The 27,945-nt window shown below is 42.9% G+C and overlaps 1 protein-coding gene and 1 long non-coding RNA gene across 3 annotated transcripts in view; one reads left to right on the forward strand and one right to left on the reverse strand.

Moving 5' to 3' along the window:
* Tacr1 (tachykinin receptor 1) overlaps positions 1 to 27,945 on the reverse strand; it is a 154,352-nt gene that overhangs the window by 6,760 nt on the left and 119,647 nt on the right. The window lies entirely within an intron of this gene.
* LOC134471310 (uncharacterized) lies at positions 476 to 27,890 on the forward strand. Its single transcript, XR_010040680.1, has 3 exons — positions 476 to 759; positions 7,909 to 8,693; positions 19,786 to 27,890. It is a non-coding gene; the product is annotated as an uncharacterized LOC134471310 (long non-coding RNA).

Here is a 27,945-nt window from a genome sequence, read left to right on the forward strand (position 1 = left end):
ATTTCTCCATACTCCATTTGCTTTCAAACTCCTCTGAATGCTAAAACTTGCAATTTGAAAATACTTGAAGGATTCTTAAACCATGAACCATGGATTCAGCAAAGCAGAGCACAAGTGTGTCTCTTCCATGCAGGTGGGTTATTCCTGCCACAACAGGCTCTCCAGGTCCCCTGGACTGTCATCTTCTCCAGCCACCAGAATCATGACTCTGGTGTGCTTCCTCCCTGATCCAGTCCCCCTCCACACTGCTGCAATAACAGAACCTGTGAGCGAAGTATTTAGAGACTCCAGGGGCAGGGCCCTTCTGAGGACCTCTTTAGCCCTGTGTCCCCTCCCCTGAGAGCAGTCCTGTGTCCTGCAGACTGACAGTTGCTCAGTGCTCCACACGTGCTGTCTGATTCTCGCCTGGTCAGTTCCTTAGAGGGCTTAGCACGAGTGTCAGGTCCGATTGCCTTGAGAGGGTGATGCAATCAGCTTGGGCTCCTTCCCCTGGCCGTGGGCACTCCAGTTGAGCGGCCTCAGAATCACCTGGGGGCTCGTGCAACAGCACAGAGCTGAGCTCAGCCAGGTTCTTGACTCAGCAGTTCTGGGTGGGCTGAAGACATGCAAGGATCACATGATCCCAGGAGACGCTGCATAGAAACCTCGTTGCAGACCAGGCTTTCTCAACCTCAACCTCCAATGCACATGAGAGCCGACAGAGAGTGCCAAGGACCACTGCCTAAAGCACACACTCAGTTGGCCCCAGTGTGGGAGCAGGTAACCTGTTTTAGAAAATTCCTGAAGTTATTCTGCTAGCTAGTAACACTGAGAATCACTGTTTAGACCCGACATTTTAAGACCTCTGAGGCCCTCTGGGCCCCTATTGCTATTTGTGATTTAGTGATGTCATGAATGTGTGTGTGAATCATGCTTTGTGGTGTTGGTATCTGGTGCTTCGGCATCTGAGACTGGCTCTGGGGTCTTGCCTGCCCCTTCTAGGTCCAGCTAATTTCTAGAGGCAGCAAAGAACTCTTTTGCTATCTGCCTTTCATATGCAAACTAAGACCCTGACATTCTTGCTTGCTTTATGGGCTCTTCAACTATATGATATTGTTTTCCTGCCTTTATGCTGGCCAAGCCAGGCATCAGTCTATTAGGTAGCTCCTGTACCCCAGAGCCCACTGAGATTATTCAATCTACCTAGCGTAAATCTGCCTTCCCTGCCTCCCTGGTTCTTTCTTGACAAAATGCCAAGGAAGCTTTTCTTTGTAGTGTGTGTGGAGGTCCCTTTATCCTGAATACTGCGACTCATAAAGTATCTTTTCAATGGCAAACATGTCTTGGTACATTGGTCTCATCGTACCTAAATACAAAATAAAATCTGTATTTTAAAATAACACACCCTTTGGGAAATTATGAATCAGGCCATTAAAAATGCTAAGAGAAAGAAGTAAATATAATTTATCAGTTCTTTTTTTCAAAGAAGGAAAACTAATTTTGTCATTTATTTGGGAAAAACAAAAATATCTACCTGATTCAGCTAAAAAGTCGAAAGGAGAGCACTGCCTTTTCCATGCGCTAATAAGGATAATTAAGAACAGGATAAGAATGCAATGCAGCAATTCTGTTTCTAGGTACAGATCCAGGACATAAAAGCCTACATCAAAATAGACATTTACACACCAACACTATTTACAACGGCTAGAAGGTAGAAACAGAATTCACTCTTAAAAAAGAACGGAGTTTTGACATACGGGTAAACCTTGCAAACATGCTGAGTGTATAAGCTTGCCACAAAAAGACAGCTATTGTAGGATTCCACTTATATGAAATACATCGAGAGTTGTGAATGTTCTTAATGCCACAATTGAATGCTTTCAGATACTTCAAAGGGTACATACATAATGTATGTTTTATCACAATAACTACATAAACTTTAGTCTAGTGAGGACACTAGGTATCCAGATTTGCAGTCTTCTACCCTTCCAGCCGCTCCTCAACAGTCCCCCTTACAAAGGTAGATTTGCTCCTTTGATGAGATCTGAGGTTAATTACATCCTCTTATGGGTTGATCAGATAAATCCTTATTACGTAGTAATGGCAAGTGTTCAATCCAGTATCCAAATTATCAAAAATGCTGTATAAATGGAAGTCTAATGAATGAAATCGCATCATTAGAAAATAAGAAAGTAAATGCATTTTTTCCACTTTGATAATTTTTGGAGAAATTTTACTGTATTTTAGTAAACTGAAATTTGGTAAACACATACGCTAAAAATAATATTTTAGAGATCTGGTCAGTGAACCAGAGTAATCCTGTTTTTGTGGCTTCCCACCTGCTTTGCCTTTTGATTCTGACATTTCCTAGCTTCCTGCCAGGCAGTATTCAGAGCTCTCAGAATGAATATCTGTCTTGGGAGAAGAGATCTGGGTTGGGATTATACAGGGGTCAGCGATAACCTAGAAATGAGGCTGGAAAGAACCAACCGTGAAAGCTGTGACAGAAGGAACCGACTTGCTCGCCTGCTGGATTGTGTAGGCTTGGGGGTGGGGGCGCATTGATTTTGATCATTGCACTTTGCCAGCAGGAAGGTGCAGGCAGCAACTTCATGCCTTTACTCCATCATGTTCGCTGCTGTGGGCAGGAATGTGGCTTGACACATTTTTCAGGATAAGCTTTCTGAATACAGACCCTGCAGTCCCCAGTCCCCCAGATTCCCTTGTTCTTAATGCTCTGATACCTTAATGCTCACTAATCCAGATGAGCTTATGCTTCACTAACAGGAGTCACTTCATTGTTTTAGCAGCAGTTTTAGTTTTTTAAGTAATCCTCAGTGTTTGAAATCAAGATAACAGCTTGTGAAGAAGGTGTCTTCATAGTGCACTTGGTGGAGATGCTAGATGCTTTGAGGGGAGAAGGAGACAAGAAGGCATGGTTCTGAGTTCATCATAGAGAGACTCTGATGAACTATTGTGTTTGTGGGTTTATGTATGAGCTTTCTGTGGGTGATTTTGTTTGCAAGGAAAGATTTCAGCTGTTAAAGAAAGACTGCAGAGCACCGATGTAATCACAACCCCAATGCAAGGCTTTAACCCTCTCTACCATATCCGTACCTTGGAAGCATTCAACATCTTCTTGAATATCCTTGTGAGTGCTGCTCCACTACCTGGAGAGCTGAACTACAGCGATGCCCTGGGGACCTTGTCAGTCGTGCAGACTCTCAGCCCCACTTGCCATGGGTCGAGGCAGAATGTGGGTTTTAGTGAGGCTACCTGGTGATTTATGTGCAAGTTCGAGTTTGAACACACAGTTCTCACTCGATACACATCAGAATCACTCGAGGGGGCCATGAGAAGGTCTGTGTGCAGATCTCACCCAAGGCTTCTGATTTAATTGGCCTGCCCTCAGCCTGGACATCGGCTCTTGGGAGGCTCTTCTGATGATGCTTCTGAGCAGCCAGGGCTGAGAGTCACCAGCCCTGAAACCTCTGCTGCTGGCAGCTACGACGGACGCTGTATCTTCTTAACTTGGATAGAAGCATGCATGTGGCCTGGTATCTTTCACTGCTTCATCTTAGGTTGTAGGCAAGGAGCTGCATCCACCTTGGAGCATCCTGCCAACATGAGGGTGCCATAACACTGCCTTTTCTCACACACCTCTGCATAGAGAGCTTATGGGCCACATCTCATTTAATACGTGCTGAGCCACCTCATCCCCCATCTATTATCTAGCCTCCAATGTCCCTCAGGCTCGCTGTGTTTACAGAACAGTGCTAGATGCTTCTTTATCTTATTCTATTTGAATTGATTCTTTTACTTTCTGGAAAAAAGTTTGCAGATCACTAAAAGAAAGCATCTCCATGTATTTTGTGGTTCAGTTTTATATACAGATAATAGAAACTAAGTTCCAATGCCCCTTGTGGTTCTCTTGGAAGCAGACAAAACTTGCAACTTATTAATTGATAAATTCAGCAAGTATTTATGCAGCACCTGTTATATCCTCAGGCCAGTGCTAGGGAACATGGACACTGATGAGATTTCTAGTGTTGGTCTTTTCTCTGGGAACTCACAGTCTGCAGGGAGACAGAGACGTATCACTGAGTGTAACACAGCAAGTGCTTGAGACTAATTACATTTCAAAGGGAGTGGAGACCTCAAGGAGGCTGTGAATAGTCCTCTATAAATACTGATACAATATAAATTATAGTAAGATATAAAAAACCTACATTCAAGTTATTAGCTAAGTTATTAGCTAGCTATAGTAATCTCTGGAGGGTAATGGGAAGGCAGAATCCTTAGCCAGTCAGGGAGGCTTCCTGGAAGAGAAGCTGCTTGGTTGGGCTCTGACTAAGAGCAGGAAGTAGGAGGTGGAGATCAGGTTGCTGGGGATGGGTTAGGAGAACAGCAAATGCAAAGGCATGTAGCAAGGTTTGTGGCATGATGAGGGTTCTAGGACGCCACTGGAACTGACTGGAACCTGACTCTGTCCAGCAGTCCATGGACTTGACTGGAAAGGAAAAATCCTACTGACTCCTGACCAAGCAGACAGGAAGGAGGAGCAGGGCAGGTGGGGGAGACTGGGTTCTTTCCATTGGAGTCCTGGCTTTGCCTGTCTCTCCTTAGAGTATCTGTAGACCCTGGAGAGGCCAAATGTTGACTGGCATTTTATGACAGGCTGGAGAGATCCTAATTTAATCTGAAGTTGATAGGAAACCAAACAACGATTTTAAACAGGGAGTTAATCTAATCAGAGCCCACTGCTCTGGCAGTGCTGTGGCATGGGAGGAGGCGGACTGCCTAGAGGAATGAGCTTTTAGGATGCTGCACAGTGACCTGGAGGAAGTGAGAATGCTCTGAGCTGGGGCCCTGGCAGCAGAGATGGATGGGAGGGGAAGGATCCAGGAGGTACCGTGGTGGTTGGAGCAGGAGCTGTGGACTTGGTTGCAGAGGGCATGATTGACCTGGCTCCCTGGCCAGAGTGTGGAAGTGAGTGAGGCCATCTGTCACTGGGATAGGTCTCTGGAAGCAGGCCAGCCACATTCAAGATTGGTAAGCTGCCTTTTGGACATGCTAATTTTGAGGGCAGGCAGACCGAGCTGGGTAGAAAGTTTGGGCTGGTATTAAATTTTGGAGCCCTCAGGTCCCAAAACCACAAGAAGGTAAGGGAATGCAGTGGTCCTGGGAGACAGGAGGCCATGTATGGAGGGTGGGGAAGCTCAAGGTGAGATGTAGGGTGGGCAGGAGGGAAGGTCCCCAGGGATAGATGCAGCCTTCATCTGAGGAGATGGAGCCGCAGGGTGGCAACTTGCAGTCTGGCTCTGGAAGGGTAGACCAGGTCCTCAATGATGGCTAGATCAGCGATGGTTAGACCAGGTGGATTGAGTCATGAGAACGAGGAAACAGAGGTGGTGGGTGGAAATGCTATTCTTAATAGGCTTGGCCGTGAAGGAGCATAGAGGACAGTGGCTAAGTGAAGTCAAGGGACAAAGGAAGATATTCATGTGTTGGCTGAAGAGGTGGGAGATATGAAGACCTCTGAACTTCTCCAGGATCATCCAGTCTGCCTCCAGGGTTCAGAAGTACTCTAAAGAGACAGTGGAAAGATGAGGCTCCAACACAAAGAATCCAGCCTCCCCCATCTACCCTGCTCCTCCTTGTTGTCTGCTTTGGGTGGGGGTTCGGGTTGGGGGGTGTAAGGTAGGGAGGCTAATAATATCTGTGTGAGGTGGCTTGTAGTCCTGCCTGGAATTTTGATTGGGTGGACATGTACAGAAAATCTAATCCTGCATTAAAATCTTTTGCAGGTTTCATACTGCAGAGGGAACAAATTGGCGTGGCTGAGGGTCTTCCTGTGCTTTGGGATGTAAAAACAGAGGCCTGAAAATTCAGGGTGAGGCGAATTGTAGACTTGGTTTCCGGGGAGACAATGAAACCACCAGGAGAAACAGTAGCAGGGGTCAGGCTGTGAGGGTGGGACTTGAACTCCACGGTTGAACCACGGTCTTGTGAAAGCACACAGCTAGCAGGAAACTTCCTGTGGTGATGACTGCTCTGTGGGTTGCAAGGACCTGTGGTCCAGTGCTGAGATAAGTACAAGGAACTATAATTCTGACTTATGCTGTAAGTCTGAGTTCACTCCCCAGATATGCCTCACTCAATAGCTCCATGTTAGTTGGGCAGTGAGGAGGCGACGGGGAAGAAGCTTGGAAGCAATGGCACCCAGTGGGCAAGAGATGGTGTCATGGTTTATTTCGGTGGCCCCCAAGCTCCATGCCCTTGCATTATGCGTCTGTGATTGGTTCATTGTCTAGCTCTTGGATTGGGGCTGTGAGTGCTACAGCGGCTAGGGGTAGAGCCAGGATGTAATGTAATGGCAGGAAGAAGGTGTGCCTCTCTCTTGTGGGTTTCCACCTTGTTGTTGGAAGCTGCCATGAACTGCAGCCCAGCCATGCCACCCTGCCTTGGAGCCAACTGAGTGTGTGGACTGAAACCTCCAAAAACTGTAAGAAATAAACCTTTCCTTTCCCAACTTTGGGCATCAGGTATTTTGTCTCAGCGACGAGTAAAAAGTAACTAAGACAGATGGGGTGGTCACAGAGTTAGGGTTCCAACTTTGGATGGGGGTATGGGATATGGTGGAGATGGGTGCAGTCTCATCAAGCGGGGGACACAGAGAGAACCCCAGAATCTGTGTTATGCTTCCTAATCAATCTTCTCAGTATGGCAGCTAACAGCTAATCATCTGAAAGTTCCTGACTTCCCCAGGATTCTGTAAATGCCAGCTCTTCAGAGTCCAGATAGGGAGAGTTGGGGTAGATAACTGCCACCAGGTGGCGCCAAACTGCAGCCTGCTCCCGGACCAGTTCTGTAACAGCACAATAAACCAAGATATTTTTTACGCGCGCTGAATTCAGGGCACCATCCAAGTCTTAGCCCCTACACCCTTTATTATATCTGTGATAGTGCAGTTTTCCAGCATGTGCTTCAAGTATCACGAGCTTTGCAAACCTTCTTGAAATATTCCAACTCCACGGAGAGAAAGACTTATATTAGTGACACATCTGCTCCGAGGGTCAGTGGGGTCACCAGGCCACAGCTCCTCTTGGATGGGTGTGGACGCTGCTGTGTTCCGCTCTGCTTGAGGCGCTTCAGTGTGTCCTTTCTGGGTCAGCAACCGAGGACAAGTCTGGGATGGGTTTCTGTCTTGGGTGATGATGAATGGTGAACGGAGTGTGGCTGAGATATGTGTAGCAGAAGTGAAGCTTGTACCATATCATTCTGTCAGGCACTGACAATCTGGGTGTTTTGGGTGGCGCATTGCTCAGAAATTGCTTCCAACACTGCCAACTGATAGGAATCAACATTTCCTCATATAGGCATAAATGTTGGTATCTTACAACCCCTCTAAGGCATGGAAGACAGTTAAAATAATTGAAATATTTCTAGTCACAATAGCCTGTGACTAACAACAGTCCATGTTCCCAAGTCTGGACTAAGTGCCCAGATTCATGGCACTCATGCAAAAGGCCCACCCTTCTTGGCATGCCTGGAAAATATTTTCTCTCTACAAGACAAGTCTCAGCAAAACAATCTCTAGCAAATGACCAGAAAATTTTCCTTCTGAAGAAATTTAGTATCAAGTGTGATCAACAGCCACTGTCTTGTAGAATATACAGAAATTTCACATTATCTGCATGCAAGAGTTTCATTGTAAAGGTGTTTCTGGAAAGTGGATTGGACTTCATCTCGTTACTTCTGGGACTTCAGGTAAACAATAGACACAGCCAACACTTTTTAATAAAAAAAAAATTAAGATTTAGAGAAGGTAATTGTCATGTTCAAGTTACTTAGGGTTGAAATGGAACCAAAAAGAAATCTGTCCTTTCCTCATTTTACCCTTTTACGTTTCTCTTTCTTTCTGCTCAGATGTACTAAGAAGAATGGATAAACACCACTCAAATCAGAGAAACCACTTTTTCTTCAAGAATGAGCAAATATGTCAAGTGCAAAAATTATCTGCAGCACCAAATCCTGGCAAGTGATTTGCTAAAAAATAGCACGGCTTAAAAAAGGCAGACCCAGAATTGAATCCCTTCTAGATGGGTGACCTGGAATGTGGCCAAGTGGAGCCCAGTTTATGCCTGGATCCCTCCTGGTGTATTCACAGCCTCTGCTCCTCTGTAACCTTGGGCCCAGAGAGACTCTCAGTAGACTGAGCTATGTAACAAAGACAGATACATTCTCTATTCCTCAGCCAGAAGTTTATCAGCATAGACAATAGACCCCTATGATAGATGTCACAAAGGCTGCTAGTGTATAGTTTCCATTAACAAACTGAGCAATGCAATTTACACGTCTCACAGAAATGATCAAGAAGACTGCATTAATCAACTGGAACAGTGCTATGCGTGCTCTGAGACAACAAATATTTTTAATGGAGAGTGTTGACAGGCTTTGCTACCTCCTGAAGTTGGCCAAAGAGAATCTAAGGATTTCAGGAGCATCTTTTATGCCAAGGTAAATTTCCTCTTACAAAAAAAGGAGCAGCCTTAATTGCTGGAAGAAAAGCCAAGCTGATTTATGCACTGGAGATGCAAGGTCCATGTGGAGTGGACGAGGAACAGAAGGTTTTGGTGGTGGAGGATATGAAAGAAGTGATGGCGGGACGTGAGAGCAGGAGTTAAGTAGAGACAGAGACTGTTTTTTTGCAGGTAAGGTTGTGGACGATTGCTTTGGATACTTTTTAATGCATTTCTTATTTTGGTACTTATGTCTATTGAACTAGGCTTCCTGAATTTGACTGTGCTTAGGTTCTGAATCATGCAGATTTGTAAAGTTTGCACCTACGATGTTAGCAGTCACCTGTTTGTGTCAGGGGCCAACTCTGTGTTAAGGTGATGCCTTCAGTTATGGATGGGAACAGGAAAAGAAGGGCTGCACAGTTGCTGCTGGCCCCACTCATTCAGCTGCTGAGTGTTAGTCTTCTACTTTGTATTAGGTGCTAAGGACAGAGCAGTGAATAAAAAGTTGTTTCTGCCTTCATAAACCTCAATGTGACAGCAAATAAATGTAAAATCATAAGTGAGTTAGGTGCACGGGAGAGCAAACAGAGGTAATGGTAGTAAATACTAGGGGGTGTTACTCAAAGGACGCTGATGGGATCATGTCACAACAGGGAGCTGAAGGGTCAGGCAGCTACATGAAGGATGCCGGGGTAGGTGGCCGTGGCAGAGACAAGAGCAGACACAAAGGCTCTGAGGTATCAGTAACCTGGGTATACTGGAAGAGCAAAGAGAAATCCTCTGTGCTGGATTCTGTGGGTTGAGGGACGAGGTCCATGGATTTTGGCAGGGGCCACCGTTTCTTGGAGGCCGTGCTCTTAGAAGCCAAGAAAGTCATGGGAAGCTTAAGCAGGGAGGGGCATGAACAAATTTTGATTTGGGGGGTGACATGCATGTCTGGGCCAGAAAAGAGGCTACACTTCATTTTTATAAGACACAGTGGAGGCGGGATAACTCTGCCAGAGAGGGTTCTACAGAGAAGCAGAATCAATTTTCTCTCTGTCTCTCTGTCTCTTCGTCTTTCTGTCTCTCCACCTATCCATCCAGATTCATTTACTTTAAGAAACTAGCCCACACAGTTGTCAGAGATAGCTAGTGTGAGCTTTCACAGCAGGCTGATGTGCTGCAAACTCAGGTTTGATGCTGTACTTTTGAGGCTGAATTCCTTCCTGGCCAGAAAATTTCCGTTTTCCTTTCTAAGGTCTTCAACTTAGATAAGGATGACTCACATTATGGAAGGTAATTTGATGTATTTAAAGTAAAGTCATAGTAAATACTAATCCCATCTACAAAATACTTTCACAGAAATTTCTAGATTAATATTGACTGTTAGCTAAATTGACATAAAATGAACCATCCTGTGGAAACAACTTGGAAAGAGTCAGCTGGGAAATTTCAGAGTATGAATTGGAGACATTCTAGTAACAACAACAGCAATCACTGCCACCATCACCACCATCACCACCACCATATGAATAGCTAACACCAGTATGTTGCTTGCTGTATACCAGGCTCTGTTTTGAATGCTTTATATTAATCACCTTATTCCTGTCTCCCAACAGTAATCTGTGTTTTACAGATGACAAAATTGAGGAACGAAAGTAGCAAAATGCTTTTGTAGCACAGTCCTAGCACATGGCCGTTGAGACGGCTGTGTAAACAGCAACCCTCTGAGTTGTGCTTTGTCATCGATCCTGATAGAGTTTAAATAACTGACCCCAAAATTCTGTGTGGCAGAACACAGAATTCTTTGGGCAGGAAAGGACTGTAAAACTATATGGGAAGAGACGCCACACATATGGCGTCTCTTCCCATAACTATATGGGATACATAAGCTTTTACTATATGCGTATGTATTTAATAATATATTGAATTAAAAAATGAGAAAATTATTAAGATATATATATACACACACACAAGACAGTTAAGATAGTTATACAGCTAGTTTCTCTTAGTTCACTGAAGGAAAGTTTTGTGCTAGCATTTTTTTTGACAATGTTTCATGCCTATATCTTGTACTCTGAACAATTACTGTAAATATCCCAACACACAATGTATTGATTATTGTCATTCTCCTATTGGCCTGTTTTGAACTTTATTTTATTGTTATTTTTACTTTTTTTCTGTTAAAAACAAAACAAAAAAATTAAAAAGGAAATAATTTTTAAGGTATATGCAGTATGAAGTTGCAATTTGTGATAAGAAAAAAATCTAAAATATGTGACAGGCAATGGTCTAGGAGATTAAAATCCAGATGATCCAAAGAATGCAAATGATAGCAAAAACCATGCAATCTAACCGAAATGAGCAAAACACCTGAACTGACGTTTCTCAAAAGAAGACATCCAAAGTGTCAGTGCACGTGAACAAGTGCTCCAGATCATTAGTCACTAGGGAAGGGCAAATTAAAACTGCAGTGAGACAGTATCTTGCACCTTTTAGGCTACTACTAAAAAGCCAAGCAGGTGTGGTGACAAATGCTATATTCCCAGCCATTGGGAGGCTGATGCAGAAACACTCTAGTGAGTTCGAAGCCAGCCTGGGCTATGTAGTGAGATTCAAACCAAACCGAACTAAACCAAACCAGCTGTTGCTGAGGATATGGAGAAAAGGGAACCCTAGCATGCTGCTGATGGCAATGGAAAACAGTATAGCCTTATGGAAAACAGCCTTCTAAGTGCCCATCAACTGATAAATGAATAAAGAAAATGTGTCACACACACAACAGAATATTACTCAACAATAAACAGACGAAATATATCATTTGTGATGTGGATGAATCTGGATGACATATGTTAAGTGAAATAAACCAGTGCAGATAGATAAATACTGCATAATCTCATATACGTGAAATCTAAACAAGTTAATCTCATAGAAAATCGGGGGGAGATAGAGTTAGGTTTGTCAACAGGTACTAAATTGAATAGGGGAAATAAGCTGTACTGTTTGGTAGTAGAGGGACTGTAGTCAATAACATACTGCATATGTCAAAGCAGCTAGGAGATTTTGAATGCTTTCTACAAAGAAAGGATGAGTATTTGAGGTGATGGGCATATTAATTTTCCCAATTTGATCATTACATAATGTATACATGTATTGAAGAAGCACATTGTATCCCATTAATTTCTGTAGTAATTATGCCATTTAAAATAAAACTAAAAATCTTTAAAAATGAAACCCTTTATTTTAGAATAGTTTTATATGCACAGAAAAGTTGTAAAGATAATAGAGAGCGCCTATACTCTGCAAGCCAGTGTTCCTTGTCATTAGCATGTTATTTGCACATCACTTTTATCACAATTAATGAACCAATATCGATTCATTATTATAAACTAAAGTTTACACAGCACAGTTCTGACCTCAGATGCCTGTAGTTTTCCCTTAATATCTTTCTTTTGTTTCATGACCCCACATTGCATATACTTGCTATATTTTCTTAGGCTCTTCTGGGCTTTGATAGATTTTTAGACTTTCTTTGTTTTTTGATGGGCTTGCTAATTTTGAAGAGTACTGGTCGGGTATTTTGTAGAGTATCCTTTAGCTGGGATTTACCTCTATTTCTGATGATTAGAATTGAATTGTGTGTTTTGGGAAGAACGATCACACAGTTATGTGCCATTTTCATCACATCACATCCAGAATTTAGGCTGTCAGGATTTATCATTGTTACTTTTGACCTTAGTCTGTAGGCTGAGATGGTGTTATCAAGCTTTTCCACTGTAAAGATAACTCTTTTTTCTCCCCTTTTCCAGACTGTACTCTGTGGATGGTACTTACTATGTGCAGCCCTCACTTAGGAGTGGGTTTGGAATATCGCCCCAGAGGCTCCTGGGTAAAGGCTAAATCCCAGAGCAGCCATATTCGGAGGTGGGGTTTCTAGGAAGTGATTGGATTATGGGGCTTCTGCCATCACCAATGGTTAACCCACTGGAAACTAAGAGGTGGCGCCTAGTTGGCAGAGATAGGTCATTAGGGTTGACTTGGAAAGGTATACTTTGTTCTTAGTCTCTCTCTCCCTTTCCCCTTCTCTCTCTTTCTCTTGTTCTCTGTCTCTTTTTTAAGACAAAGTCTCACCATGTAGTTCAGGCTGGCCTTGTTCTCACTGTACAGCCCAGGCTGACCTCAAACTTGTGGTGATCCTCTTGGCTCAGCCTCGTGAGTGCTGAGATTCCAGGTGTGCACCGCTGTATCCAGCTTCCCTTCTCTCTCTATCCCATGTCTGCCATGAGGTGTGCTGCTCTTCCCCGCGTGCCTCCTGCTATGATGTTCTGCCTTGCTGTGGCCAGAAGCAATGTAACCAAGTGACCATGTGAAAAAAAAAACCTCTGTGAATTAAACTGTGAATTAAAATAAAGCTTTCCTACTTTTAAACTGCTTTTCTCAGGTGTTTGTCATAGCAACAGAAATATGACTAATATGGAGTTGGTTATCATTTTGAACATGGGTGATCTGTGTCAATTACTTGGAACTGCTCTGCATAGGAGATTGGTCTATTAGCTCTCACTTGTTTTTTTAATCTTTTAATCAGTATGGACTCATGAATATTTATTACATACTTTGGGTTATAACCCAATCTATCTTATTATTTTGTCTCTATTTCAGTTTTAGCCATTTGGAACTCTTTCAACTGCTTTCTGTGACTTTTGACACACTTTCAACATTGTGTGTGCACACGTCCCTGTGTGTGTCTGTCCATGTGTGCGTGTTTCTTTCTAGAAATAAAGGTGTTCCAGGCTTGTGTTCCGGGCTCCTCCCTCAGTGCTTGCAGCAGTCATTTCTTCAGGGAACTCTGGTCTGTTTTCTTGCATAATGGCATGAGACACTGCCACTTAGTGCTATGTGATACAGAGCCTCATAGAGTTCCCTTGAAGCAGTCATAATTATTATTCCATTTCCCCTAGCATCTATGCTTTGGAGTAAGTAAAATCATTTTTATTTTACATAAGAGGAAATTAAGGAACTGACCTCCAAAGACCAGGTACCAGACCTTGAACTAGACTCCATGGCTCATGGTAACAAGCCTCAAATTTCTCTAACACACACACTAATTTCCTGAACTCTGTAGTTTCTCTGTGTCTCTGGGTCAATTTCATGGATTCAAGATTTTGTAGTTATTTAATCCTTATAGCAATCAGAGAAGACAGGCACTGCTACATCCTTATCTCTACTTTGCAGGTGAGGAAGCTGAGGCACAGAGAGGCAAGGAGGCTGAGCTCAGCTACACATCCAGTGAGAGGCCAGCTATCCAAACCATGGGGCTAGCAAACTGCTGCTCACGGGCTGAGCAGTCACCAGCTAATTTTATACGGTTCATGAATAAAGAGTTTTTTTTAAAAACATTTTTAAGTGGTCAGTAAAAAAGATAAATATTACTTTATGGCATGTGAACACTGTATGAAATTCAAATTTCAATGTCCATAAATAAAGTTCCCTTGGAACACAACCATTTCCATTCATTTAAGTGTTTTCTGTGTTCCTGCACAGCGAAACCTTTATGTTCATCTCCAGTGGCTGAGTGGAGTAGTTGTGATCAAGACTGTAGGAGATGCAAAAACTCAGTTATTCACTACCTAGCCTGTTTGGGCAGAATTTGTCGATCTCTGCTCTGAGACAGAACCTGAATTTACCATTTTTAAATGGTAGAGGGAAGGGCCTGGGTTATGGCCATTATGAGGGCAGCAACATGGGCTATGCCCAGCTCCTGCTGACGCTGGGCTTTCTCTGGCTTTTCCTGTGTCACAGAGGTGCTCGCCTTTCTTTGGCCCCAGCCCCCATCATATTCTTCTTCAAGGCCCATGTTGTACTGCTGAGAGCTGTGCTGGACCCTCCTACTCCCCTTACTTAAATTTATTTAGTTTTAAATTCCTTGACGCTGGGTACAGTTCTTTACTTCGTGAACAGAAATTTTATCTTCCAAGAGATCTGCAAGCTCCTTGAAAGCAGGGACCATGGGCTTCACTCCTCTCCACCGCTTACATTTCCAACCAAAGCCCAGCTCTGATCTCTGACCAAGTGACCTCCCTGCTCCGGCCTACCAAGTTGAACACACACTTCTTAGCATGGCATTTAAAGTTCTCCAAACTCTAATCTTCCACTTGAATTCTTACTATTTACTGCCCAGATTAGTGCTTAGCATGAGCGACTGCTCTGTCATTCTTTCCTGCTACCCTCCCTTCCTTTGCTTTCTTGGTCCTGGAAGAGAAATCAGAGAATGGATTGAGTTTGACAATGATGAGGTTATTCATGAACAATTTCAGTGTTGGATGAGAACAGATGCCAGATAGCAGGAACTAGCGTTATATCATGGAAAAAGATGCAGCCAGGGCAGAGTAGATGTGTGCTGGGAAGGAGGGTTGGAGTGACAGCCAGGAGCCAGTGTGAGGTCTAGCGGGAGCATGGAGTGGATTTACGGGTAAAACATTAGGAGTTAATGGTAATATGAGAGAGATGTTAGAAAACCTGAGCCCCCTAGAAATAGCTCAGGAGGGAAAGAAAGAGGGATCAAAGGTAGAAGGCAAGAGAGAGGCAAGGCATAAAAGGTTCAGTGCCCTCATGTCTATCAGATTATGTATCTTCCCTCATTGTGACCACCATTCATCTTGCCCTGCCATGGGTGGTTCTCATGTGCTACTGAATTTGTGTAAAACAGAGCCCTGAGAGTACCAGTTTCTGTCTGGTAGAACAGTGGATAGACTGATGGAAACAGTGATTCCTTGCTTTGTCCTTTCTCCTGTCCTAGAAAATCAGAAATAAAAAGAGTCCACCCTCAAGACTTTCCTGCTCTTTGGTCTTCAGAAGACCCCTGCTGTAGACTACATATTGTGTCCCCTGAATTCATATGCTGAAACGCTAGCCCCCAATGCATTAGGGGAGGGGAAGTAATTAGGTCAGAAGGGTGGAATCATCACGTTGGAGACCTTGCTGTCTCCTTGCTTCCCACCAGGTAGGGACATAGTGAGAAGGCACCATCCCTATTCAGCGGGAGCCATACTGGCTGGCACTTTGATCTTGGACTCTCCGGGCTTTCAGAAATGTAATAAATAAATGTTATTGGTCAGTTTGTCTACTATTTTGCAGCAGAATCTTTACTGTTGCACTAAGCCTACGGGAGATGATCCCAGTTCATCTCAGACTTTCTGAGTACAGTCTTGTGATGAAGTACTATTTTGACACCATCTTGAGAAGAAGAACAAAAAGTTTTTCAAGGATTAAAAAAAAAAAAAAAACACCAACCTCTTGGGTCTGGAAGGAGAAAGATAAGAATGTTTTTTTCCAGCAAACAGAAACCAATTTGCCCTCTTCTATCTCCGTGGCATTTAGTTTCAAATACACATGTAGAAGAATCACCATGAGTAGGTTTAACACATGTCATTCCTGGGCCTTATCCCATTCTGAGGTAGGATCCGGGAGCATGAATTTTAACAAGTGTCTGGTGGTTGTGAGACAGGCATTGCCCACCCACATGTGAATAAAAACACTGTTCTAAGAAAGGACCTAAATTTATAGATGTGAAACAGTTTAAGTCCCAATGGCATCTGGTTTAGATCCGAATTCTCCCTTAGAGACAGATACACCAGTGACCTTCATCACAGTTTGAAAGAAAATTGAGTGTCTGTAGGGCACAGATGTGCCTCCAGGGAAGGTTGGCTGGTAGGCTTCCAAGCAATCTCCCGAAAGAGCATTTAGCTGGAGAGATTTGCTCGAGGGACTGATGCCAGTTTATGACCCTTGGAAACTCATTTGTCATTATGTAGTCTCAGCGGCCCAGATCCCATAGCGTGGAGCATCTGGTTTGTAAACCATTTTTAAGGGAGAAATATGACTGTTAAGCATGTAGGTTGTTGGTGTTGGCCAGATCAACTGGCTGCCAATCACATGATCAGATTTCGCACTAAGGGGTTGATTTCAGGGCTTCCTAGCACCAGATTCAGGGAGTCTGAAAGGCAGGTGTACCTTACTCCACATGTGGGATCAATGAATTAGGAGGCAGCATATGTCTGTCCTTAGGGGGACTCAGCTGCCCTTGCAGAGAGCCTGGTATCTGGTTGGTGTCTTGGAGATGGCCTTTGTGACATAAGGCCAACTTAGGACTTCTGGGTTCCAATTCCCAAGAGCTATGTTTCTCTTCTACAGTTTATGGAAAATATTTAAACAAAATTTGGGGACTGATTTTTTTTTTTAAGTTTCCTATTCTGCCCAGTAAAGCTATTAAACAATGAACCTGAGCTGAGCTAAGTTAAACTAAAGTAATAACAGACCTCTGTCATCATCACATCACATATTTAAACCAGAAAAGAAATAAAGAGCATAATCTCAGCATGAAAATGGTAGACTTTTACATGAAAACAAGAAAATCTTACAACATTTGCTTTTATTGGTACTGGGGATTGAACTCACGACCGCCTGCTTGCAAGGCAAGTTCTTATACCGTTGAGCTAAACCCCAGCCCAAAATCTCACTACATTAAAAAAGAAAAATATCACTATTCACAGGTATGTAGATGGTGTTCAGAAGTCATTTAAAATCCACAGTAAACTTCCCAATGAGCCTCAGCATGACTGATTTCAATCCTGTTTACTTACTTACCATCATCATTCTGGTCCACCTCTCAGATCACCATGACTGGGCTTTAGCTGTTGGCCATTTTGGCAGACAGGATCACAGATCTCACTTTTGCAAATGGGCTCCTGTTTAAAGACTCCTTGATGTTCACTTTGTGTGTGCTCCCAGTGGAAATCTAAGAGGGCAACTTAATTTCTAAGGAGGAAGGGAGAGGAGGTGGGAAGCAGCGGCCTTCAGCAATTGGAACTTATTTCTTCTAAACTCCCCCTCCCGGCAGTGAGTCTGTGGTGAGGGGACCATCCCATGTTGACAGTGGCTAGTGTATGGTTAATTTTGGCTGTCAATTTCACTATTTTGAAGGATGCCTGGAAACTGGTAAAGCACACTTCTGGGTGTGTCTATGAGTGCGTTTTCAGAGACAATCAGCACATATGTCAGTGAACTATCCTGAATGTGAGCAACACTGTCCAGTAGGCTGCAGGTCCAATGGAACACAAAATTTGCACATGCATAAGCTCAACTCTTATTGATCAGGTCTGTTGCTTCAGCTTTGGAAGGTGGATTTGCACGAGGCCTTTGGCCTCAGACTTGAGTTGCATCACTGGCCCCTTATTCTGAAATTTCTAGCTTATTGGGCTGAGCAGCTACCACTTTTTCCTCTCAGCTCTTCAGTCTACCAATGTCCACTGTGGGACTATCAAGTCTTGGTGTAAGTTAATCTAATAGGTCCCACCTTACAATTATACACGTATATACATTCTATAGATTCTATTCATTTAGAGAATCCTTATTTAGTCAGTTAGAGAAGGCAATAATGATTACTTGTTGGGCGTGGAGGTACAAAGCCAAACTCCATTACTTGTTGGAGCTGGAGGAACAAAGCCAAAGAGGGAAAGAAAACAAGACAGAATCAAGGACTAAGACACAGGGTTTGCTTGTATCTGAGATGTGCCATAGGCCTTCCCCACCCGGTCAGAAGTGCACCCACTGAGGTTGGTCTAGGAGGAGGGAGCTATAGACTTGGGGGAGGGTGGGTTGACAGAAGGCTCTTCTGTCTGGAGGCCAGCCAGAGGGAGGGCACCCTCCTGCTGTCTGTAGGACATTCACTCACTCTTTTGCACATGTTACGGTGCCCTGATCAGATTCCTCCTCTTGCATGGCCTCCTAGAGAGATGGTCATTCCTCACCTAGGAGAGCAATGTCCTTCAAAAAGATCATTTTTACTTGGCAACATGAGACATTTCTTTCAGGTACTTACAGAATGCTCAAGGACTTTATATCTGAAGGACACTTCTCAGTCCCAGAAATAAATAGCAAGATATCTGTAGTGTTCCCCATTCTGTGCTCTGCTCAAACCAAAAACATGTCTTGGAATTACAGACCATGTATGGTAGCTAAAATCAAGCACATATACTAGAATTTATTTCACTTGTAAGTTTTTATTATTAAACCATTTATTGTATCATACTTTTACCAAATGGAGGAAGTATCAAAATATTTTCACAATTAGTATATCTGTCCCTGAATGCTTATGCTGAATTCCCAAAGAGGACCAAGCTTATTTTCAGGATGGGAACACCCAGGTTGATGTTGGCTGGTGATTTCCTAACTTGTTGCAAAAGAGAAATTTGCAGCAGGGATTCCTGTCATCTTCATTCCCTAAAGGTCAACTTGTACAAAAACCCTATTAAATCTGCTTTCAGATACAGGCACCCACCAGGAACTTCTAGATATACCCCACCTTGAGAGTGAGGCAGACTTCAGACTTCATATCCACATAATGCAACTGATTCTCCCAGGCAGACTAGCCTCAGAGTCTGTGTCATTTTTGAGATGATCTTGTTGAAATGTCACATTTTTCTACTTGAGGGAGATAGGGATTTTTTGGGGAAAAAAAAGAGCTACTGAGAAATGTACTGACAAAAATACAGTGTGATTCAGATTTTTCTTTTGAAGTAAGAAGTAAATTTCTTTTACTTATCTTGATTATTAAGGGATGGCCCCCACGGACAGATTTTTTTTTTTTTGATAAGAAAGTGGCTTCAGATTGTAGCCTGCAGGCTGGCATCTACCACAGGCTGCTGTCAGGGTGAGTGTGCTCAGGAAATCAGGCTCCTTACACAGAATGAAGTTTCTAAGATAACAGGGTCAAGGAGCATGCATGTGTGCAGTGTGAGTGGTTAAATCATCTTGACTCGCTCAGCATTTTCCTGGTTTCATAACCATGAGACTGCCATCAGGGAATCTCCTGAGACCAGGCAAACTAGGATGGTTGGTCACCCTCGATATAGGTGTACCGAGAGCCTGCCTTCCTTCTCAGCCTTCCTCTCTTACTGGCAGGCAACAGGGATGACTTTCCAGTCTTTTAAGATCTATTCCTTTGAGAAAAGGAATTGTCCCATTTTAAAATGCAGATGCTCGGGTGCTGAGGATTTAGCTCAGTGGCATAAGCACATGCCTGGCAAGAGCAAGGTCGTGAGTTCAATCCCTGGTACAAAATAAAGTAAAATAAAATAAAAATAAAATGCGGATGCTCTTGAGAAGGGGGCCCGTTATGTCACACAGCCGAGGAGCAGCATTCTACACAGCTGAGCACTGCAGCCTGCTGGGAACAACTGTGTGCTTCCTCAGAGGAGTAAAAGTCAAAACTACAAGGTAGCACCTTGTACTTGTATTTCAGGTCAAAAAGAAGTCTGGTGACAGCAAGTCTCGGCCAGGACACGGACAACAGGAGCTCTTATTTACTGCAGGTGGGTGTATAAAGTGATGTAACTACTTTGGAAAACAATTCCTACAGGCATTATTTGGTAAAGTTGAACATGTGCAAGCCCAAGTTAATTTCCTTACAAATACATATTGCAGAGAAGCACTTATAGTTAGGGTGCAGGAATCATATACTAGCACGTTCACAGCAGGAGAACAAAAGGAAATGACCCAAATGATGACAAGAAAGAGAGTGGGTAAATAAACTATGGGACATTTACACCTGGAATAAGGTACAGTAGTTAAAAGTAAGGAATCACAGCATATACAGTCATGTGAGTTAGTTTTAGAAGCAAACTTGAGCAAAAAATTTTTAACAAATCATGGAAAATTACATGCAGCATGACACCTTTTCTATAAAGGTGAAAGTCAAGTTAGACTAAATAATATCTTACTTAGGAGAGCACACACAACACCCAAGGGAGAGAGGCAGAAACGATTTTTAGGACTTAACAATGCTCTGCTTGCACAATATGGGTGGTAGGGTTTTTAAAATTATTATTATGCCCCGTTATGTCATGCATTCATTTGTAAAAATAAAAATACACAATAAATGTAAAGAAAAAGATAGAAATTAATCAAAATATATCAATAATCACAATAAAAAGACTAAAAAAGGCAGAGATGGTAAGGCTGTTTTTAGCAACAGAAATAACAAATCTAGTTAAATGCGTTTTAGAAGAGGCAAACATAAAACATAAGGACACAGAAGAATTGAAAGTTAAAGGACAGAAGAAGACATTATAAAACTAGAGGTAAACATAACATCAGACAGATAGATATTAAGGTAAAAATTAGGGATTTCTAACATGCTAGGATCCACGAGAGTCAAGAGGGTCTCTGCAAAATCCCCATAAAATTATAGCTTATTTGTATCTACATAATACAGCCTTGTTGTATAAAGAAAAACTCAACAGACTTGTAAGGAGAAACTGACAAATTCAAAATTATAGCAGAGGTTTTAACAGAAAATTCAGGTTTGTCCTTGGATCTATTTTTGCTAATTTTTCCCTCTTAATTTCTACAAGATTTTAAAGAGGGAGTTTCTCCCTTTTGTTAGATCTTGTTTTTTTATGCCTGAAAATAAGGATTGCACCAGATGGGTAAGGAATCCATGCAATACCAATAATTCCATGTCAGGACATGTCTGGGACAGGGTCTTGGCTCATGATGGATGCTCTGAGCCCAATGGCAGCTGATGTTTTTCCCTGGTATGTCCCCGAGAGTCCATCACCTAACAATGTCACCTCCAAAATTCCCCCTTCCTGTCTCAGACAGCCTTATGTGACATGCAGAAGCTTGTACGCATCTTTGTCAGCTGAAAAGCAGACAGGGGAAAGCACAGCCCACACACTGAGCTTCTGGGAGCTCCATATCTGGTTTGCTTCTTGAAGTCAATTAGGAGGTGACGGAGTGAGGCAGTCAGTGCAGGCTGACTCTGTGGGAGGCTGGTGTTGGTCCCTGGGAACAGGACAGAGCCAGATGTGAAGGCTGGGAGTTAAGCTTCCCTAAGGGGTGTTCCCACTAAAAGGCCTAGTCTGGCAGTGATGGTGTCATAATCTGAACCCGAGACGAGGAGTCAGGTGCCCTGGGAAGCTTTTCTGCCTTGATAATCACTTATGCAACGTTGAGCAAGTTGATGTTTCTCTTGCATTTTTTTCTCAACTCAAAAGTGATAGGACTGAGTTCTAAACTCAGAGGCCTTCGCAGCTCTGGTCAAGACAGAGAACGCTACGTCTTGACTTTTTTATTCAGTGTGAAGAAGGAACTAACAAACACCAAGTGCCTACTAGGCTCACCATGCTTTATCCTGGGGTAAGATGGATGCCCACATGTTCCGGTTACTTTTCTAGGCCTCACCTCTGAACGTCACGGCATAAGGGATCTAGCCCTCAATACATGAGCATTTGAGGACACTTTTTATCTAAACCACTTTTTAATCTAAACCTCAGTTTATCTATCTGTGGAGATCACATTAAAATACCACAGCAGGTTGTAAAGATCAAATGGTCTCCTCACAATAGCCTGCCTGCTTTCTTCAGGGTAGACTCTTAACATGCACTTTCTTTTACTAGGCCTCAGCTCACTCTGCACAGACAATTTGTCTCATTCTTGACTGTTACTTTTTTAATTAAACTTTTCTACTGCTTTTTGCCTGTTTTGTTCAATTTTTTGTTGGAGAGAAGAAGAACCTGGAATCTACCTTCAGGAGAAGAGGTCAGCAACCTAGAGGCGGTAACATTTCTCTCTCACTTTCAGAAGGAGCTACTCAACAGTATTTTGGCACAGCCAGCCGGGAGAATCAGAAGCCAGGAGATTCTGCTAATATGTTGTACAGCAAGCCGGGAGTAAAGCTCGGGTACCAGAGACCAAGTAAGGTCCTGGTTGGGCACAATCTTTATTTCTCTCTGAGGATTTTTATTTTCTCCTTCATTTCCTGTCTCCCTTAAGCTAGGAACTGGGGGACTCTTCTCAAGGCTCCAGGGAGGGGCTTCCGGGCCCATGGGGGAAAGGAATAAAAGGCTTTTGTTTTTCTTTCTAGCTGCTTGGGTTCTTTCTGTGGGTCCTTGTTATCTGTGCATTTGTTTTTTGTTCTTTGTTACTCTTTTTGGAATTTAATCTGGTCTCTGCTTACGCCAGCTTTGTAAGTGGCTTTCCTTTTCATTTGTATTGTATTTGTTTGCTACTTTCTTAGAGGAAGTTCACCTGGCCTGTGCTTACCGCAGTTCTGTGAATGTTTTTTTTTTTCTCAGTTTGTATGGGATAACGCGAGGATGAAGGATGCCCAACCGTGGTGTGGGTGACATCAATAAACAGGCTTAGAATTTGTGTGGACTCATGCAACTAGACAGGTTTAGGTCAACTGTCTTCTTTCTTTCCTTGTTTCTTCCTTTTCTTCTTCCTTCTTCCTTCCTTCCTTCCTTCCTTCCTTTCTTCTTCTTCTTCTTCTTCTTCTTCTTCTTCTTCTTCTTCTTCTTCTTCTTCTTCTTCTTCTTCTCTTCTCTCTCTGTCTCTCTCTGTCTCTGTCTCTCTCTGTCTCTCTCTTTCTCTCTCTCTCTCTCCCCCCCTTCCTTCCTTTCAACTAGCTTTACAAGCTAATCCTCTGATTTTGGAGAACAAGAGGGAGGAACCTCATTTCTTTTTGAATTATTATAAACAAATGGTGGCCCTTTTCCACATGGAAGAGAAAATACAGCTATCCATTTAAAAGGAAATGCTCAAGGCTTTTGCCAAGGTAAGACAATGACTGGGAGGGGCTGTTTCAGCTGCTTTAGCTGACTGGCTTCTTCCTTGTTTGAAATCCCACCTGGGACTATAGCTTTCTTTCTTGTGTAAGTACATATAATTTAAAACTCTGTTCCTGATGACCTGAGCAAAACAAATAGACAACATTTAAAATTTAATTAAGGAGGCTGAATATATGAAAGCAGAGCTATCCCTGTTCTTAACATTTGACTATCAGACTAAAGGCCTTTATATGAGGCTGTCAAAGACCCTAAATCCCTAGAATGGACAAAAATAATTGAGAATGTATTTAAGGAAATAAAGTATATCCTTACCCAGGCTTCAGCACTGGGAACACCTGACTAAAGAAAACCTTTCTTCTGGGGCTGGGGATTTAGCTCAGCGGCATAAGCGCCTGCCTTGCAAGCAGGCAGTCGTGAGTTCGATCCCTGGTACCGATAAAAAGGAAAAAGACAAAAAAAAAAAAAAAAAAAAAAAAAAAGAAAACCTTTCTTCTCTATGTAGCAGCAAAGAGAGGAAATGCTTTGGGGTGCTTGAACCAAGGGATAGGACATAAACTCTGCCCAGTGGCATGCTTTTCAAAAAGTTGGGTGGAGTGGTTGCTGGATGGTTCTACTGCCTGAGAGCAGTAGAAGCTATAGTTGTACTAACAGTGGGGTTGAGATAGCAGTCCTGACTCTCCATCAGGTCAGAGCTATTCTGGAGACAAAAGGTTACTTGCATTTATCAGGGAAATGATTCATTAAGGCTATGTTATTAGATACCTCTGAATTTATTATAAAAACTTGAGCCACTATAAATCCTGTTTCTTTGATGCCTATAGTCCCAGAGGTTAGTCACTCTTGTGAGTAAGTCATTTCCCAGATCTGTGCAAGTAGGCAGGACATCAGTGATCTGCCCCTCCAAGACCCTGAAGAGGTATAGTTTACTGATGGAAGTAGCTTTGTCCAGTGATATCAAAAGGCAGATTATACAGTTGTCAGTTCATAACAGGTCACTGAAGATATATTTATTCTTCCAGGAAGCTCTGCTCAAAAGGCAGAGCTAATAGTTCTTACTCAGGTACTGATGTTAGGAAAAAGCAGAAGGTTAAATATCTATATAGACTCCAAATATGCCCTTCTGATACTATATGCCCATGCAGAAATCTGGAAGGAAAGAGCTTTACTGACTAATAAACTGCCGTCCATCAAGCACAGCAGGAAACTCTGCAACTCCTACAGACAGTCCATCTTCCTAAGCAGACTGCAGACAGGCACTGTAAAGGGCACCATAGAGACATGTCTGAAGTGTTCTTGAGAAATCAAAAGGGAAGCAAAAGGATAGAGGAGGAAAAAGTCAGCCTTACAGCCTCTTAAGACTTTAGTCTTATTCCCAGTTCTTGAGGAACCAGTAAAAGCAGTCTGTACTACCCAGGAAAATAAATGAGCCTCAGAACAAGGGGAATTAAAATTCTAGTGGTAGTTAGAAATCAAACTGGCCCTTTCTCAAGGGATGCAGTGGAAGGCTATAAAAACACATCACAATTCCTTCCATATGGAAAGAGAGGCTACATTAGAAATGGTCAAATTTTCCCAGGCTAGAATTAGCAGCAACCACCTGCCAGGTCTGCAAATCTTGCCCTCTCTGTGCCTACAATAACCCGGGCAACTAGAACCCATACAGAGGAGAAAGACACACCCTGGAGAGTTCTGGAAACTGGACTTTACCCATATGCCACCAGGTGGAGGATTTACACAGAAGTTGGTCTTACTCGACACTTACAGGCTGGATCGAAGCCTATCCCACCCGTTCTGAAAAGGTTCAGAAAAGCCTGAGGTAGTCTATGTGCTTCTTAAAGAAACCATCCCTAGCTTTGGACTACCCCAGTCCCACAAGAGTGACAATGGACCCTCTTTTACCTCCAAAAGGGGAGTGTCAGGGGGTGGCAAAAGCTTTAGGAATTAAGTGCCACATCCACTCCTCTTGGTGGCTTTAATCTTCTGGGAAGGTAGAGAAAGCCAACTAGACCTTAAAGCAAGATTTGGCAAAACTTTTCTAAGAGACATCTGAGTCCTGCTCCAACTGAGCCAATAGCATTCATGAGAGTTTGTAACATGCCCCAAATTGGGCTAAGTTTGAGCCCATTTGAGATGTTATACGGGAGGCCGTTTCTGTCCTCTGATATGAAGTAGACCCAGAGACCAAGAGGCTCTCACAATATCATTAATCTGGGCCAAGTACACCAGGGTCCAAATGCACTGGAAACAGAGTCCCGCCGGGTCCTGGCCAAAAAGGATTACCTACTGTCCATCTTAGAGACCAAGTGCTTGTAAAAATTTGGAAAGAAGGGACACCTGTGGATCAATTAAAACCAAAATGGTAGGGTCACTTCTCAGTAATCCCTGCCACACCTACTACAGTAAAGGTAGAGGATATTGATAATTGGATTCATCTTTCTAGAATAAAGCTAGTGTCAGCTGAACTATGTGAGGAACAAAATCACCTGAAAGGAGAGAGCTACTTCTGTGAGTCTCTGGAAACCTTGAGATTTCTCTTCAAAAAGCAAGACTCAGGCCGGGGATTTAGCTCAGTGGCATAAATGTCTGCCTGGCAAGTGCAAGGTCATGAGTTTGGTCATGAGTTTGATCCTAAGTACTGGGGGGTGGGAGGGAAGAAGATTTCAGTGCTGCTAAAGGAACTATGGAAATCTGACTAGCTTCCCTTATCTGGGCTAATAGTGAAGGTCAGTGGTCATTAACTCTTTCCTCATTGTTTTCTGACAGGTTTTTAATTCTTCAATCCAGCACCAGTGAGCACAGTACCCCAAGATAGTTGGAGAACACATAATTCCCAGCGGGTCCGGTCTATAGCTCCTTCCAGTTCAAAGAAGCTATAGAAGACCTTCACTCCCTCAGAACGATGGGAATTTGTGTCTCCTGGGGAAATGACATAGGCCATCAGGTTGGGGCAAAGCTGGTTGGGGAAGTAAGTGTGATCTGTTAATTACAAGATTCCCCAACACATGAGCAGAAAAAGACTCAAAGCCCTGCATGTGGACTTCTTATGAGAGCTCAAACAGGTTTTCAATAAGATGGCTTAGACTCGACATCAGCCTGAGGTGTGGAATCCCAGGGCTCATAAGGAGAAATTCTCATGGGATTCTTCAAGATCTGAACAGTACAAAAGAACACAGATACTAAGGAAAGCTAGTTATTATGGTTTTCCTCATGACAGTCCTCTCTGCTGTCTCCAGGGTGTACTTTTACCTTGCTTTTTCTTTTTTTTTAAACGTGGTCCAAACTTGTTCTGTAGAGCCAATTTCCCTCTCACACTTCACTTTTGCTTTTTCAAATAAATGTTGCTGCTACTAAAAACAAATTAAGTACATAGCATGATACTTGGCATGTGACAACAACTTGATAAAAACATAATGTCATTCCAAAGAATATAAGTTTAATTGTGTTATTTTCATCTGTGCTACTCCCAACATCTTTAAACCAAGAAGAAGCACAAAGATGAAGCTCTGTCTTGGTAAGGGGTATTCATAAAAACTAAGAATAGTAAATTCATGTGGTTTTCAAACCATAAATATTTTTGGTTTTGTTTGTTCCTTTTCTGATGAACATACTGAATACAAAATGCTTCCTCCATGACTTGCCTTTGTTTATTATGGGTAAGGAGAGCTTTTTGACTGATTAGTTTCCTTCCTCTGTCCATCACCTATTTAGTCACAAATCTTGAAGATTCTCAGAATTATACATGGAAAATGTGATCAAATAATTTTGAAATTTTTATAGACTGAACACTGAGGTTGAATCATACACACACTAGTTCTTTGGCAAACAAATCTATACACCAAAATCTTGTCTGTGGTTGAAATCCTACCAATGTAAGGGAGCTTACATTTCTCAAAGCAGCCCACACTTAACTTCCCGGGAGGAATTAGTTTTGATGCTGTTTTTCCATGGAAGGCATATGACAGGCCTTCAGGTCACTTTCATTTGTCTGTCCTAATTTTGTTCTCAGGAGCAATGCAAAGTCAGTCCCACACCTCTTCCAAGTAGAAGTTGTTAAAAACTAGTGGTTAACTTAATGCCAGCTGGATTACATCAGCATGGTGCTGAGCGTAGGCATCTCACCTGAGGAAAGTTGCCAGCATAACTAGAGAAATGGAGAAGGAAAAGCTATTGCATCGAGGCATTGAGGCATTGTGGATTCTCCTATGAGTTGCTGTTTGAGCCGTTGGTTCTCTTGGAGAAGCTCTGGTCCTCACATCGAGCATTGCTTCCTGGCTCTGGAGGAGAAGATGTGGGCTGCTTGGTCTCCAGGATGAACTCGTCATGCTGGCTTCCTGCATCTACTCAACTGTGCTTGTCGTCCGAGGAGCTTGGGGCCTCCGTGTCACTGAGGATGGCTGTGGTGCTCTTCAGGACATCCCTGGTCTTTGGTGTGAGTGTGACTTCTCAGCTCCAGCATAGAGCCCTCATCCCACCAGCACAGCTCCTTCACCCTGCTAGCATGGACTTTCTGGCTTCCAATGCTGACCTTTGGATCTTCCCAGTACAGATCCATAAAAGAGACTGGCGTGTCCTTTGTGTGGGCTCTGGACCTCCAGTTGGATTCATGGAATGCACTGTCATGAGCTCTGGGTTTTCATCTGGACTCATGTGGGACATCGCTGTGGGATTTAGGCCCTTGACTAAATAATTCCATGTTTTTGGTGTTGTGGATAGATTTCCTGCATTTTCTTGTGTTAACTCCTGGTAACCATTATAAAAATAATATTATAATCTCCATGTCCTGATTCTAATTGTTCTCTGAGCACAACCCCTAACTACAACAGAAGCTC

This window comes from Cavia porcellus, unplaced genomic scaffold, assembly GCF_034190915.1.
Source record: "Cavia porcellus strain 051 isolate PalLab524CR breed Dunkin Hartley unplaced genomic scaffold, mCavPor4.1 scaffold_18, whole genome shotgun sequence".
Taxonomy (NCBI): domain Eukaryota; kingdom Metazoa; phylum Chordata; class Mammalia; order Rodentia; family Caviidae; genus Cavia; species Cavia porcellus.